Here is a 17,817-nt window from a genome sequence, read left to right on the forward strand (position 1 = left end):
TCAAAACCACACAAAGATTCCACCTCACCCCTGTCAGAATAGCCATTATCAGAAACACAACCAACAGCAGGTGTTGGCAAGGATGTGGGGAACAAGGAACTCTGGTATACTACTGGTGGGAATGCAAGCTGGTGCAACCACTCTGGAAAAAGATTTGGAGGCTTCTTAAAAATCTAAACATAGATCTGCCATATGATCCACCAAGCCTACTCCTGGGGATGTACCCAAAAGGAATGCAACACAGGTTACTCCAGAGGCACCTGCACACCCATGTTTATTGCAGCGCTATTCACAATAGCCAAGTTATGGAAACAACCAAGATGCCTCACTACTGTGAATGGATCAAGAAAATGTGGTACTTGTGCACAATGGAATTTTATTCAGCCATGAAGAAGAATTAAATCTTTTCATTTGCAGGTAAATGGGTGGAACTGGAGAACATCATTCTGAGCAAGGTTAGCCAGGTTCAGAAGACCAAAAATTGTATGTTCTCCCTCATATGCGGACTTTAGATCTAGGGCAAATGCAGCTATGTGGTTGGACTTGGATCACATAACATGGGGACAGCACATACAGGAGATATAGAAATAGGTAGAAAACCCAAAATGTGAACGCATTTGATGTCCCCACTCCAGAGGAACTAATATAGAAACCTTAAAGCAACAGAGGTTAACATGAGAAGGGGATGAGGAACCAGTGTAAAGATCAGTTAGAGATGAATCATCTTGGGTTGTAACACATTTGTACATGGAAGCAATGCTAGGAATCTCTCTGTATAGCTATCCTTATCTCAACTAGCAAAAACCCTTTGTCTTCCTTATTATGCTTATGTCTTCTCTTCAACAAAATTAGAGATAAGGGCAGAACAAATTCTGCCTGAAAGTGAGGGGAGGTTAAGGGGTACAGGGTGGGAGCGAGAGGCAGGGGGGGAGAAATAACCCAAACAATGTATGCACATGTGAATAAATGAATAACAAAAAAAGACAATACTGGAAACATTATGCTCCTCCTTCTTTTGTAATAACTTTTAAAATGATTTCTGATTCTATCATTCCCAGTTAGGAAGTAATCACAACATAGAACACATGTAAGAACATGTAATTATTAAAATATTAGGAGGAAAATCCTTCAGTCTACAGGAGAATTTTGATTATCTGTTTTAACCTCTCTGTCCTGCACTAGTAAAGGTAATTCTCCTTAGCTTTTTCATACTTGGAGAAGAAAAATAATAATGTTTGGAGCACTTTCTATAACTGCACCTTGCTCTTGATATTTATAGACATTATTTCATTTAATCCCCACAACCTTACTATAAATTGGATAGTACTCCCTATTTTGCAAATGAAGAAACATATTTAGAGAGATTCATTTGTTTTCCTAAAGTTATAATAGCTACTAAATAGCAAAATGAGGGTTCTCTGCATCTCACAACATCTAAGGCATTGCTTCATGGAAAACAATATGAATGTAACACAGTATTTTGCATTAATTATAATGCCAATTAACATAATACAATAACACATTTGGAGGAGAGGATAATAGTTATGGGTAAAGACAAATTTGGATTCAAATTGGAGCTTTACTATTTATTGGTTGTCTGCTGTCTATCTCATTTTCATCATATATAAAGAGATATATATTAGTATCTACTTCATAGTGAGTGAGTGAACATACTAAAAAGAGCTGAAGGAATGAAAAGTGTTCAATCTTAGAATCTCAGCATGAGAAGAAGCATGGGACTATGAAGGGGTTCCCAGTTAGGTGTGAGGAAAATCAGAGTGAGGTATAATGGCAGCTAAGTGATGATGTTGAATCAAGGAAACTGATGTGATTGGTTGTACCAAATGTGCTAATAAACAAAACAAGATGAGAACTGAGAATTGGCTACTAAATTCTTTGGAGTGCTTAGGGCAACACCCTGATTGGAGTGCATTTAAAAGAAATTGAAAGGAGAGAAATCAAAGACAGCCAATATAGACAACTCTTCTGGGCAGTTTTTCAGCAAAGGAGATAAAGAAAAGGAATGGTAACTGGTAAGAAATGAGGCAAAGAGAAGACTTTTTTTAGATGGGAGAAATAACATGTTTGCAAGCTGATGGGAGTGATCTAATAAAGAGCAAAGAAAAATTACTGTATAGGAGACAGAAGACTGAAAGCTAATCTGTAGGCTTAGGTAGGAAAGCACAGTATGAGTACTTAGACATTAGTAGGTATGGTGGTGGGAATTCCATTGAAGTTCTCTTCTTATTGATTCCATTTTCATGTTGAGGAAGTTGAAACAGATGACAGAGAAGAAGGGGTTATGGATATGAGGGGAGAGAAGAAAAACTATAAAGTAATTATCTCTGAGAATGGGAGACAGACAGACCAGGTGATTGCCACCAGTGGTTTTTGTCATGAATGTAATGTGAGACCAGTAGGTAAGTATGGATCCAAGTTTTCTTCCATTAACATTCAGCTGATAGTCGTAAGATAAAAGAAGGAAAGATTTAACCAAGTTGTAGTTTCGTGAAGCAGCACAATGAAGGGAGAAATGGAGCAAGGATATCAAGAGAAAATTTAAAGGGATTGGCCATAAAATTAAGCTGGGAAAGAAGCATAATGAGGATATCAAAAGGAAAGGGACAATTTAAAGGTAATGGACCACCCAGCAGTGGGGCAGGAGGTGTCAAAGGATGACTGGATGTGAGCTGGAATGAGAGTGGTTAGAGAGTTAAAATACTAGGGGGTTTGCATTTATTGCTAATCAAAAAGTCTGGGGTACAAATCCTTGAAAGTGAGGTACTGCAGTAGACTAGAGACAGTTCATTGAAGAAGAGTTCAAGAAACTGAAAAGCCAGGTTGTTGGAAGGATTCCTTGTGTTCATGTTAAAATTAGCAAGTGATGTGAATATATTAGAGAGAGCAAAGAGGAGCTAAGAGTGAAACTGTAGAAAAATAACAGAACAACAATAAGTATGATAACATAAGATTCAACACTGGAGGTTGTAGAGAGAAAAGGGGAGAATAGGTTGGAAGTGCAAGCACAAGGAGTTCTCCACCCCTAGGCCCAAAGGTGAAGTAGCTATGGACACACGCACACACACAAAAAAAGCCATCATTTGAGACAGCTATCAGGGAAGCAGGAAGCTTGGAGGGTTTTTGGCTTCTTTAGAGTAAGAAGGTGAAAACAATATCCAGAGAATTATACATACAGGAGATGTTAAATGTAATGAAACTGGAATTCCAGAGAAAACCATGGAAGAATTGTGGGAGTTAGAGAAAGAAACATGAAAGAGAACAGAATGGGAGTATATGGAGCTCAGGATTCAAGGGTGGGAGAGGAGAGGTGATCTGAATATCTGGGGACTTCATTGGTTGCTGACACAAACAGGTACAAATGGAATAATGGAGTAGTCACAGTACACAGGAAGCAGATACTGAGAGGCTGTGAGTGTTGACAGGAAGAGAAAGAGTGATTTCTAGGGTTTCATGACAATGAGAATAGAAGACTGTAGGTAAAATCATCTTATCTAATGCACCCCAGTTCTCTCTTAGCCTCTGTCAATGAAGGAGCAATTTTCTTTTAAGCATATGTGACCCACACTGACTCCTATTGATGGACCTAAGAATTCCTGAAGTAGTCAAGTACCACACCAAGAGCATCTGTTCTCTGTTTTCCATCCCCAATTTTATAGTCTAACCAAAGTACTGACCCTGAAAAAGAGACTTCTGAGAGTTAGAATAGATAGTTAACATGAGGGAAGACTAGGAAAAATAGTTTTAGAGCAGTAGGAGCTGCCTTGAGCATTTCTCAATCCATTGTGACTTCCCAGTTAACATTCTCCTCAGATGAGTCTTGTCTTTTCTTTCCCTACAAAGTCTCTAATCTCTTGCACTTTTCTAAATACATACATATATTCCACTTCTTATTGTTTCCTTAAAACAACCATGAGAATGACTTGCTGAAATTTAACTGGCCCTTTATAAAGAATGTGTATTATTAATTACAGAAGAGATAATGAAAATTTCCTACTGAAATTTTCAGTATTAAGGAAATTATTTTCTACCTTATTTTAGTAGTAAAAAATTTTTAAAGTACAAATTCAAGAGTACTTCAGAGCAGAGATCAACCTAAAATCTCCAAAAGTATATTCCCTTCTTATGAATAAAATATCTTCAAAATAATAAGTAGTTTTACTCAAAGCCAGTAAGGTCTAAAAATATTTTCTACAATACTCACATTGAACTATCTCTAAATTTGCTGACATTCTTTTTTTTTCTCCTTTTTCTTTTATTATTCATATGTGCATACAAGGCTTGGTTCATTTCTCCCCCCTGCCCCCACCCCCTCCCTTACCACCCACTCCGCCCCCTCCCTCTGCCCCCCCCCAATACCCAACAGAAACTATTTTGCCCTTATTTCTAATTTTGTTGTAGAGAGAATATAAGCAATAATAGGAAGGAAGAAGGGTTTTTGATGGTTGAGATAAGGATAGCTATACAGGGCATTGACTCACATTGATTTCCTGTGCATGGGTGTTACCTTCTAGGTTAATTCTTTTTGATCTAACCTTTTCTCTACTACCTGTTCCCCTTTTCCTATTGGCCTCAGTTGCTTTTAAGGTATCTGCTTTAGTTTCTCTACGTTGAGGGCAACAAATGCTAGCTAATTTTTTAGGTGTCTTACCTATCCTCACCCCTCCCTTGTGTGCTCTCGCTTTTTTCATGTGCTCATAGTCCAATCCCCTTGTGTTTACCCTTGATCTAATGTCCACATATGAGGGAAAACATACGATTTTTGGTCTTTTGGGCCAGGCTAACCTCACTCAGAATGATGTTCTCCAAGTCCATCCATTTACCAGCAAATGATAACATTTCGTTCTTCTTCATGGCTGCATAGAATTCCATTGTGTATAGTTACCACATTTTCTTAATCCTTTCGTCAGTGGTGGGGCATCTTGGCTGTTTCCATAACTTGGCTATTGTGAATAGTGCCGCAATAAACATGGATGTGCAGGTGCCTCTGGAGTAACAGTCTTTTGGGTATATCCCCAAGAGTGGTATTACTGGATCAAATAGTAGATCAATGTCTAGTTTTTTAAGTAGCCTCCAAATTTTTTTCCAGAGTGGTTGTACTAGTCTATATTCCCACCAACAGTGTAAGAGGGTTCCTTTTTCCCCGCATCCTCGCCAACACCTGTTGGTGGTGGTGTTGCTGATGATGGCTATTCTAACAGGGGTGAGGTGGAATCTTAGTGTGGTTTTAATTTGCATTTCCTTTATTGCTAGAGATGGTGAGCATTTTCTCATGTGTTTTCTGGCCATTTGAATTTCTTCTTTTGAGAAAGTTCTGTTTAGTTCACTTGCCCATTTCTTTATTGGTTCATTAGTTTTGGGAGAATTTAGTTTTTTAAGTTCCCTATATATTCTGGTTATCAGTCCTTTGATGTATAGTTGGCAAATATTTTCTCCTACTCTGTGGGTGTTCTCTTCAGTTTAGAGACCATTTCTTTTGATGAACAGAAGCTTTTTAGCTTTATGAGGTCCCATTTATCTATGCTATCTCTTAGTTGATGTGCTGCTGGGGTTTCATTGAGAAAGTTCTTACCTATACCTACTAACTCCAGAGTATTTCCTACTCTTTCCTGTATCAACTTAAGAGTTTGGGGGTCTGATATTAAGATCCTTGATCCATTTTGAGTTAATCTTGGTATAGGGTGATAGAAATGGATCTAGTTTCAGTTTTTTGCAGACTGCTAAGCAGTTTTCCCAACAGTTTTTGTTGAAGAGGCTGCTATTTCTCCATCGTATATTTTTAGCTCCTTTGTCAAAGATAAGTTGGTTATATGCTGACATTCTTAGTGGTTGAATTTTTTTTGTTGTTTTCATTTTTCAAATTTTTATTAGCATAAATTAATTGTAAAAAGGGATTTCATTGTGATATTTACATATATGCATATAGTATTTTCATCACATTTACCCGTTCTGTATTACTCTTTCTTAAACCCCCCCAAATTCCTCCCATTTTAACAGTTTTTGGCAGATTTTATTAAACTATTTGCATGCATATCTAATGTATTTTTATCATACTCACCCATCACCACCCTCCATTATTCTTCTCCCTGTTCCCCCACAGAGTTCTACTTTTACAATTATGTCATATTTAATACGTACCTATGATAAAAATCATAGGCACAGGTTCTACACATGAGCAAAAACATGATGCTTGTCTTTCTCAATCTGGGTTATCTCCCTCCACATGATGATCTCCATTTCCATCCATTTTTCTGCAGATAGCAGTATTTCATTCTCCTTCATGGCCGAATAAATACTCCATTGCATGTATGTCCCCAGTTTTCTTTATCTATTCATCAGTTTGGGGGTACCTAGACTGATTCCATGCTCGTCTGAAAGGGAATAGTACTGCTGGCTTTGCAGACCCTGGCCCAGGGTCAATAATACCAGCTGCTCTGTAAAGACTTTGCTGCAAGGTTAAGCTGACAGCCCTACTGATAACCTGGTTAGCTGAACTTCCCATGTAGCCAGAGTTGCAGTGAGAAACCACAGAGTGCCAGCCTACACGCTGGCAATAAGAAAAAGCTGGGGGGTTTTCTCAAAAGTCCCCACCTACAGCAAGAATGTCCTGAGAACAAGGTGACAAAACCAACCAAGAAGTAGAAGCTCTAAATGCATAATCTGGGATCAGTGAACTTTGGAGAGAGGGGTAATAAAGGCAGGATTAAAAGAACAATAAAAGGAGAAACCCAAAGCATTTCAGTGGGCTACTAGTTTCTGGGTCCTGCTGATTGACTCTCTGAGCAGCCTTTATTTTAACACTTTGCCAATAAAGACTTCTTCATTTAACTTTTCCAGTGCTCTGAGCTTTAATTCCTTAAAGCTTAGAGAACAAGAACCTACAGTAGCTGAGTGTCTCAGACCCCTCCATCATGCCTATTGTGAATAGTGCTGCTATAAATATGGATGTGCAGGTATCTTGATTGCATGTTGACTTACATTCTTTGGATATATACCCAAGAGTGGTATAGCTGGATCATATGGTAGATGTATTTTTAGCTTCTGCTAAAATACTGATTTCCATAGTGGTTGCACTAATTTACATTGCCACCAACACTTAGGGTTCCTTTTGTTTTGTTTTTGCAATACTGGGGCTTGAACTCAGGGCCTTCACTTTGAGTCATTCCACCAGCCTCTTTTCTGTAATGGGTATTTTCAAGATAGGGTCTTGGGAATTATTTGCCAGGGCTGGCTTAGAACCATGATCCTTCTGATCTCTTCTCCTGAGTAGTTAGGATTACAACCATGAGCCACTAGCACCCAGCCTAGGGTTCCTTTTATCCCTCATCCTCACAAGCATTTGTTGCTGTTTGTTTTTTGATGACAGCCGTTCTGACTGGAGTGAGATAGAATCTCAAGATCTTTTGATTTCCATTTACTTCATGTCTAAGGATGTTGAACATTTCTCCACATATTTATTAGACATTTGTACATCTTCCTTTAAGAATTATATGCTCCATGCATCTGCCCATGGATTAGTTGGATTATTTGTTCTTTTGGTATTTAATTTATTAAGCCTTTTATATATTCTGGATTTTAACCTATTGTCTGATGAATACCTTGCAATAATTTTCTTCTGTTTCATGAGTTCTCTCTTCATTCTGGTAATTGTGTCCTTTGATGTACAGAAGTTTTTTAATTTGATGCAATCCAATTTGTCAATTTTTGCTCTTATTTCCTGAGCATATTAGAGTCCTATTCACAAAGTCATTGCTTATGCTTATATCTTCATGTGTTTTCCCATAGCAATTTCAAAGTTTTGCATCTTACATTAAAATTTTTTATCACTTTTGATTTTTTTTTACAATATGAGAGACAGGTGTCCAGTTTTAGTCTTTTACATGTTTTGCCAATACAATTTGTCAATAAGACCATCTTTTCTCCACTGTATGTTTTTTGTACATTTGTCAAATATCATGTGTCTGCTGTTGTGCCAATCCAATTGTTTTAGTTACTATAACACTGTAGTACAATTTGAAGTCAAGTGCAGTAATACCTCCAGCATTGTTCTTCTTACTCAGAATTGCTTTTGCTATTTAGGGTCTTTTTGTGCTTCCATATGAATTTTAGGATAATTTTTCTATGTATGGGAAGAATGACATTGGAATTTTTATGAGGCTTGCACTGAATCTGTATACGGCTTTCAATGGTACAGCTATTTTCACAATAATAATTCTGCCAATTGATGAACACAGAAGGTCTTGTTTTCTAGCGTCTTCTTCAATTTTTTTTCTAGCTTTACTTGTAGAGATCTTCATCTCCTTATTTAGGACTATTCTGAGTTATTTAACTTTATGAGACTATTATGAATGGCATTATTTTCCTGATTTATTTCTCATCCTGTTAATTTTTGATGTGTAGGAAAGCTACTGATTTTTGTAGTTAATCTTGTATCATACTACATTATCAAAAATGTTTAACAGATCTAAGAGGTTTCTGGTGGGGTCTTTAGAGTCTTTTAAGTATAGGATTTTATCATATGCAAATAGGATAATTTGTCTTTTTTCTATTTATATCCCTTTTGTTTCTTTATCTTAACTTATTGCTCTAAGAATTCAAGTACTATGTTGAGTAAGAGTGGACAGTGTGGACACACTTGTCTCATTCCTGACTTTGGCCATAAAAATACAGGCCAAAATCAACAAAATAGAGACCAAAAAAATCATACAAAGAGTCAACAAAACAAAAATCTGGTTCTTTGAAAACATTAATAAGATTGACAAACCCTCAGCAAATTTGATTAAAGGAGGAGGGAAGAGACCCAAATTAATAAAAACAGAAACAAAAAAGGGGAGATAACAACAAGCACCAAGGAAATCCAGGGAATCATCAAGGACTACTTTGAAATCCTATATTCAAATAAATTGGAAAATCTGGAAGAAATGGGCAAATTTCTAGATACATATGACCATCCAAAACTGAACCAAGAAGGTATTAATGATCTAAATAGATCTATATTCAATGAAATTGAAGCAGCAATAAAGAATCTCCCAAAAAAGAAAAGTTCAAGACCTGAAAGATTCTCTGCTGAATTCTACTGGGCCTTCAAAGAAGAACTAATACCAACACTCCTTAAACTTTTCCACAAAATAGAAAGGGAAGGAACACTGTCTAACTCATTCCATGAAGCCAGCATTACACTCATCCCCAAACCAGACAAGGACACATCCAAAAAGGAGAACTACAGGCCAATCTCCTTAATAAACAGTGAAGCAAAAAATCCTCAATAAAATAATGAAAAACCAAATTCAAAAGTATATAAAAAAGATCATACACCATGACCAAGTCAGCTTCATCCCAAGGATGGTTCAACATACACAAATCATTAAATGTAATACACCATATTAACAGAAGCAAAGAAAAAACCACTTAATCATCTCAATAGGTGCAGAAAAAGCCTTTGATAAAATTCAACATCCTTTCTTGACAATAGCTCTGATGAAACTAGGAATAGAAAGAATGTACCTCAATATAAAGGCTACTTATGACAAACATATAGCCAAAGTCATATATAATGGGGAAAAACTGAAACCATTTCCCCTAAAGTCAGGAATGAGACCCACTCTCCCCACTCTTATTCAACATAGTCTTGGAATTCCTAGGCAAAGCAATAAGACAGGAAGAAGAAACGAAAGGAATACAAATAGGTAAGCAAGAAGTCAAACTATCCCTTTTCACAGATGACATGATCTTATACCTAAAAGACCCAAAAAACTCCTCGACACCATAAACAGCTTCAGCAAAGTAACAGGATACAAAATCAACTTACAAAAATCAGTAGCCTTTCTCTATATCAACAATGAACAGATTGAGAAAGAATATAAGAAAATCATTCCATTTACAATAGCCACAAAAAAAAGTACCTAGGAATAAACTTAACAATGGATACAAACAATCTCTACAAGGAAAGCTACAAACCATTGAAGAAAGAAACCAAAGAAGACTACAGACAATGGAAAGATCTCCTATGTCCATGGAATGGATCAACATAGTAAAAATGGCTGCACTACCAAAAGCAGTCTACATGTTCAATGCAATTCCTACCAAAATCCCAATGACATACATCACAGAGATTGAAAAATCAACTCTAAAGTTCATTTGGAAGCACAAAAGACCACAAATAGCCAGGACAATACTGAACAAAAAGACCAATGATGGAGGTATCACAATTCCTGACTTCAAACTATACTACAGAGCCATAACAATAAAAACAGCATGGTATTGGCACAAAAACAGACATGAGGACCAGTGGAAAAGAACAGAAGACTCAGATATGAACCTACAAAGCTACACTCACCTAATTTTTGACAAAGGTGCCAAAAACATATGATGGCAAAAAGAAAGCCTCTTCAACAAATGTTGCTGGAAAAACTAGATATCTGCCTGCAGAAAACTGAAATTGATCCATGTTTGCCACTATGTACATGTATCAATCAAAATGGATTAAGGATCTTAATATAAAACCTGAGACCCTGAAGTTAGTACTGGAAAGAGGAGGGAATACACTGGAAACAATAGGCATAGGCAATGACTTCTTCAGCAGACTCAATTGGCTCAGCAACTAAGAGAAAGGATAAACAAATGGGACTATATGAAATTAAAAGGCTTTTGCAAAACAAAAGAAATGGTTTCTAAATTGAAGAGGCCACTCACAGGATGGAAGAAAATCTTTGCCAGCTATACTTCAGACAAGGTACTGATAACCAGAATATACAGGGAGCTCAAAAAACTAAACTCCCCCAAAAATCAATGACTGAATGAAAAATGTGCAAATGAACTGAACAGAGACTTTTCAAAGGAAAAAAGTTCAAATGGCTAAAAAACACATGAAAAAATGTTCACCATCCCTGACCATAAAGGAAATGCAAATCAAAACCACATTAAAATTCCACCTCACCCCTGTTAGGGTGACTACCATCAAGAACACAAACAACAATAAATGTTGGTGAGGATGCAGAGAAAAGGAACCCTCACTCACTGCAAGAGAAAATGTAAGCTAGTACAACCACTATGGAAAACAGTATGGAGGCTCCTTAAAAAAGTAAAAATAGATCTGCCATATGACCCAGCAATACCAATCCTATAGGTATACCCAAAGGAATATGAGTCACCTTACAACAAAAACATCTGCACACCATGTTTATTGCAGCACTATTCACAATAGCTAAGCTATGGAAGCAACCAAGATGTCCCACTACTGACAAATGGATTAAGAAAATGTGGGATTTATATACAATGTAATTTTACTGAACCATAAAAAGAAATGAAATTTCATCATTTGCAGGTAAATGGTTTTGGAACTGGAGAACATCATCTTAAGTGAAGTTAGCCAGACTTAGAAGGCTAAAATCCACATACATGTTCTCTCTCATATGTGAAATATAGACCTAATACAAATGCAGCAATATTATGAAACACTGTTCATACTAAGGGGAGGTCATGCATGGGAGGGGTAGAGTAAAAGAAGGAAACTTAGAACTTGAATATGGGTGGTATACTCTCTATACAAGAATGAATATAGAAATCTTAGACCAGCTGAAACCACCATAAAAAAGAACTAAATTAGAGTGTAAATAATTACAGGAGAGAACTAAATTAGAGTGTAAATAATTACAGGAGATGAACCAATTGGGTTTATAGCACATATATACATGGAAATATTACAAAGAAATTCCCTGTATAGATATCTTTATCTTAAACTAGCAAAAAGATCATTTTTTCATTTTATCTTTTATCTTTTATCTTTTCTGCAAAATCAGAGAACAGGAGAGTGCAACAGGTCATTCCCAGGGAGATGGGTTGGCACCAGTGGGACAGGGGAAGTGGCAGGGAAAGGAGGTAGAAGAGTGAACGTGGTGCAAAAAAATGTGCACACATGCATGTAAATGCAAAAATGATACCTATTGAAACTCTTCCATGAATTGGGGGAGAGTGGGGATAAAGAGGAGAGGTGGAAGGGGAAATTCAGGTATAATATAGTTAATACTTTGTAACAACCCTTATAAATACCCATAATGTACCCCCACCCAGCACAACAATAAAGGAAAAAAATAGTTCTACACACACACTGAAGAAAAAAAAGAATAAAAACTTCTGACATATTACCTAATGATTCTCGTAATTTCATTGGCATTTGTTATGATTTCCCCTTTTCCTTCTCAAACTTCATTAATTTGGGTCTTCTCCATCCTCTTTTGGTTAGTTTGCCTAAGGGTATGTGACTCTTATTTATTTTTTCATAGAACCAACATTTTTGTTTTACTGATTCTTTGTGTTACTTTCCTCTTAGCACTCACTGCCTTTTCTGTGTCCCAAAGTTTCTGGTAAATTGTGTTTTCATTGATTCTAGTAGTTTTTTTTTCCTCTTTCCCCTTATTTCATTGATATCCCACTGATCATTTGGCAATGTATTGTTCAATATGAAAGTGTTCAAATGTTTTCTGTAGTTTCTTTTGTTGTTGATTTCTCATTTTATATCATTATGGTCTAATAAAATACAGGAGGTTACTTCTATTTTCTTATATTTGTTAAGCCTTGCTTTATGTAATAAAATATAATCTATTTTGGAGAAAGTTCCATGGGATGCTGATATTCTGCAGCTGTTAAGAAGAATATTCTGTAGATTACTGTTAAGTCCATTTGATCCACAGTTTCATTAACTCAGAAGTTTATCTGTTGATTCTTTTGTCTAGATGACCTATCTATTGGTGAAAGTGGGATATTTAAGTCACCAATTATTGTGTGGTGGGGATTATCTGTTCTTGTATGTCCCATAGTGTTGGTTTTATGAAATTGGGTATGCTGATATTTGGTGTGTACATATTTACAATTGTTAGCTCTTCTTCATGGGTTGTTTCACTTATTAAAATGAAGTCACCTTCATTATCTCAAACAATACACCTTCTCTCAAGATGATGCCTTATCACAGTTCTCCAAGAGAGAAAGAATGTCTTTCTTCTCCAATGTTAGCCTATCATGTGGGGAATTACTGTCCCACCAAATTGTCACACTAGGTTTAAGTTTTATGGTAGGTATGGGCTTGTTCTGCAGCCCATCTGTCACCAAGGCTGCCTAACTTACCTTTGTGTAGAGTTGGAGCTTGAGGTATAAACTGTTTCCTAACCTATTCTGCCTTTCTGTTTCACCATACTTTTCAGTTGGCCTGTCCCTCTTTCCTGTTTCCCTATGCTGTTCCTCTTTTTCTCTCTACCAGATATAAATTCACCTTTGTGACTATACTATTCTCATTCACAGCATCAGACAAAGAAAGTTTCTCTGCTCCTCATATTCAATTGATTAAATTCCTTAAACAAAATTTATTAGGAGAGATGCACCTAGATGCAGGAAAGTGCCCATGCTTGCTCACAGACCCAAGAAGAGGCAAGATGCAGATTGTTGACATCCCTGAACCCTGGCAGCAACTGGCTACCCCAATGAAGGAAAACACTGGGGCACCCAAGGGAAACCCATGAGGTTCCATAACCATCAAGAAGCAAAACTCTCTTTGAATACACATGCTTCCTCATAGTGCACAGAGTCTCAGTGCTCCCCACCATGTCAAACCATGGGAGAGCCCCCACTTACCATGGCCCCAGCTCCCCCACTGAGGAGAGAAAAGTGGTAACCTGCTACTCTGCAGGCAATGCCAAGAGTTCTGCTTCTCCACCATTCACAGAGGCCCAGCACTCTCCACCATGAGCAACCATAGGTGAGTCCCCACTCTGCAGTCAAAGAGAAGAACACAGCTCCTCCACTGAGCAGCAATCTGCAACTCTTTGAGTTCCAGAAGGCATGCCTCCCCACAGTGCACAGAAGCCCAGTGCTCTCCACAGTGCCCACCTGCCTGCAGGACAGTCCCTGTTCACCCATCCAAGAGCAGAAGTACCACCTACCCCACTTAGGGGAAGAAAGTGGTAATCTACTATTCCACAGGCTCTGCCAGGAAGCCTACTTCCCACAGGTGCACAGAGGCCTAGCACTACCCACCATTCCCACCTGTGGGAGAGTCTCCACTCCCCTTTGAATAACAGGAACTCCAGATCCTTCACTGAAGGGAGGAAAGCAGTTATCTGCACCACAAAAAGAAGCTTATCCTGGCTGGCAGGTATGGTTTCCAGTATGCCTCCCTCTGAAGAAAACAGCTGGAACCAAAGGAGGAAAAAGCTCAAAACCCCAACCACAGGAGCATAAGCAATTGAAACCCCAAACCAAAACAACTCCAGATGCATAAATATCAATGCAAAATGAAACACTAAGACACCACTTTTCCTCAAAAGCCAACTCCACCACTAAGGATTAAGACAAATTCATAGAGGAAGAAATATCAAATACTGATTTCCAAAACATAATTGTAAGAATGATTAACACACTCAAAGAAGAGACACAAAAGCTGGTATCTGATCTCAAAGACAATGTGAATAAATTAAATGAGCTCAAAGAGAATACAAACAAACAGATGAATATAAGAAGACTATGCAGAATTTGAAAGAGGAAATCAATAAAGATATGGAAACGCTGAAAAATTATCAATCTGAAATAAACAGCTGAATATTCCAAATAAAAATCTCAAGCAGAAGCTTGGTGAACAGAATGCAACAAGTTGAAAATAGAGTATCAAGAATAGAAGACAATGTAGAGGAACTAGATCAAGCAGTAAAAGATCATGAAGAAATGCTAATAAAAGAAGATGAATGGAACATGCAAGACATCTGGGACACCATGAAAAGAAGAAGAGATACAAACTAAAGGCATAGACAACCTATTCAATAGAATAATAGCTGAAAACTTCCCTAACCTTGAGAAAGAGTCATCCAGGCACAGCAAGGTTACAGAACACCAAATCATTAGGACAAAAAAATAAACATCCACAAACACATAATAATTAAAACACTCAACACAGAGAACAAAGAAAGAATACTGAAAGCTGCAAAAGAAAAAAGACAAGTCACATATAAAGGCAAACCCATTAGAATAACAGCAGATTTCTCAACAAAAACTATAAACAAAAGAAGGTCATGGAAAGACATTTCAGGCCCTGAAAGAAAACAATTGTTAACCTAGAATAGTCTATCCTGCAAAAATTTCCATCCTAATGAAAGGAGAAGTTAAAATCTTCCACAACAAGGAAAAATTAAGAAATTTGCAACTATCAAGCTAGCATTGCAGAAAATAGTTAAAAGACTTTTACACACAGAAGAAGAAACTAGAGTGATCCAGGAAGATTCAAGAAAGAAGAAACCCTTTTGTCCAAGCAGACCAGAACATAAGGACAACAAAGGGGAATAAAAATGACTGGAAACAATGCTTTCTCTCAATATTAACACTGAATATTAACAGTGCCCCAATCAAAAGACATAGAACAGCAAAGAGGGCTAAAAAATAAGACCCAGTCACATCTTGCTTACAAGAGACTCATCTCACTGAAAAAAATAAACACTGCCTTAGAGTCAAATGGTGGGAAAAGGATTTCCAAGCAAATGAACCCCATAAACAGTCAGGAAATATCTAACAAAATAGACTTCAGACTAAAATCAGTCAGGAAATATCTAACAAAATAGACTTCAGACTAAAATCAGTCAGGAAATATCTAAATACAGTCAGGAAATATCTAACAAAATAGACTTCAGACTAAAATCAGTCAGAAGAGACAATGAAGGTCACTTCATATTAATTAAGTGAACAATACATCAAGAGGAAATGTCAGTTCTTAACATATATGCACCAAACATAGGGGCACCGATATACATTAAAAGAAAAAAAAACCTCTAATGGACCTAATAACACAGATAGCCCCTAATACAGTGATAGTGATATGAATACCTAACTGTCACCAAAAGATATGTTATCCAGGCAAAAGATCAACAGAGAAACTTCAAAGCTACTACACACATTATACCAAATGGACATTTTAGACATCTACAGAGTATTTCACCCAATATCCAGGCAATAAACATTCTTTGCAGCTCATGGAACTTTTGGCAAAATAAATCATATTTTAGGACACAAAGCAAATCTCAGAAAGTTCAAGAAAACTGAAATAATCCCCTGTATCATATCAGATCAAAATGGACTGCAACTAGACTCAACAACAAAAGAAAACAGAGAAAATATTCAAACACACAGAGACTGAACAACACACTGCTGAAAGGCAGTGGGTGACTGAAGAAATAAGGGAACAAATCAAAAAGTTCCTAGAATCTAATGAAAGTGTAAATATAACCTACCAGAATCTGTGTGACACAGCAAAGACTGTGCAAAGGGAAAAGTTTATAGTTATAGTTGTCCACATTAAAAAAACAGTCTTCTCCACTAAACAACATAATGATGCAAATTAAGCATCCTGAAAAAGAAGAACAAACTAAACCCAAAACCAGCAAATGGAGAGAAATAATAAAGATTAGGGCCAAGATCAATGAGATCAAGACCAAAACAACTACACAAAGAATTAATGGTTCTTTAAAAAGATTAACAAGACTGGCAAGCCTTAGCCAACATAATGGAGGAAGGAAAAAAACCAAATTAATAAAATCAGCAATGAAAAAGGGGACATAGAAGATGGCAACTAGGGTACAGAAGCAGATAGTGTGAGCTCAGACTCCAAAACCTTGCTGAGACACTGGAGCCACACTTGATGGAAATAAAACACCAAGCAGAAGCAAAACTTTGACACCCTGAACCCCTAGCCTATAGAAAGCATCTCTACACCATGTTACACTGAGAAAATTTGTGCACTGCCACTACCATTGCAGCTGCCACATCCACCACCACCACGGCCACCACCAGCTCCAAAACATTTGGCAGAATAAACAGGTGAGCACCACGCATCATGCAGAATTCCCCCAGCCACCCCCAGGATGAACCAGCACAGCCCTCATGGCAGACTGACCCCACCCCCCAAAAAATTGAACAATAAACAGTGAACTGTAATCTAGCACACAGCAGAAGAGGTGGAATCACTGAAAGTGCACCAGAGAAAGGGGGAGGGGCAAGGAGCTAATCTCAGCAGAACTATCAGTAAACAAATGCTTGAAAGGCAGGAAGGCCTACAGCTGGCGGGCAATAAGCCACCCCAGAAGTTGGGCAGGTAGTGGCCACAGAGCTCATCTCCTGAGCCAGTGAGCAGCACCCAAAGTCAAACTGTCCCACATAATTGAAAAAAAAACAGTGAATCATCAAAACACACTGACAGCATGGGCAGGGTCTGATGGAATGCTGACCCTGTTCCAGAGAATGGAGGTGTAGCAAAGAAATACCCCCCTAGCACAGCAAAAAGACACCTCCAAAGCAGGACAACTAGTGGACTACAGAGCTGATCTCCTGAACCTGAGGGAAACATGCAAACTTAAACTGCCACACCTCACTGGGGGAGGAGCTGACCAAGCAGCTGCAGCTGAAAGACAGAAGAAAAAACACTAGCCACGAGCCAACCACCTGGCAAGGCTACGACAGAGCTTCTGCTTAAACACCAATACCAGGTCTGGATGCTGGAGGGGTAACTCCAAAACTTAAACTAAGACTGAAATTCTAATGTTCCAGAACCTGGTGTTTCTTTTTTTATTTAATTATTTTTTGTTCTTTGTTTGTTTGCTCATATTTCCCATTGATTTCTTTGGCTTTGTTTGTTTGTTTGTTTTGTTATTGTGGGATTTCTATTATTATTTTTATTCCTATTATCTTTTTTCTTTTTTTTCTTTCTCTATGCTATCAACTTTACCATCATCATGCTCGCATCCCTACTCTCACCCACTTCACTCTCCCTCC

Source organism: Castor canadensis, chromosome 9 (assembly GCF_047511655.1).
Source record: "Castor canadensis chromosome 9, mCasCan1.hap1v2, whole genome shotgun sequence".
In the NCBI taxonomy this organism is placed as follows: Eukaryota; Metazoa; Chordata; class Mammalia; order Rodentia; family Castoridae; genus Castor; species Castor canadensis.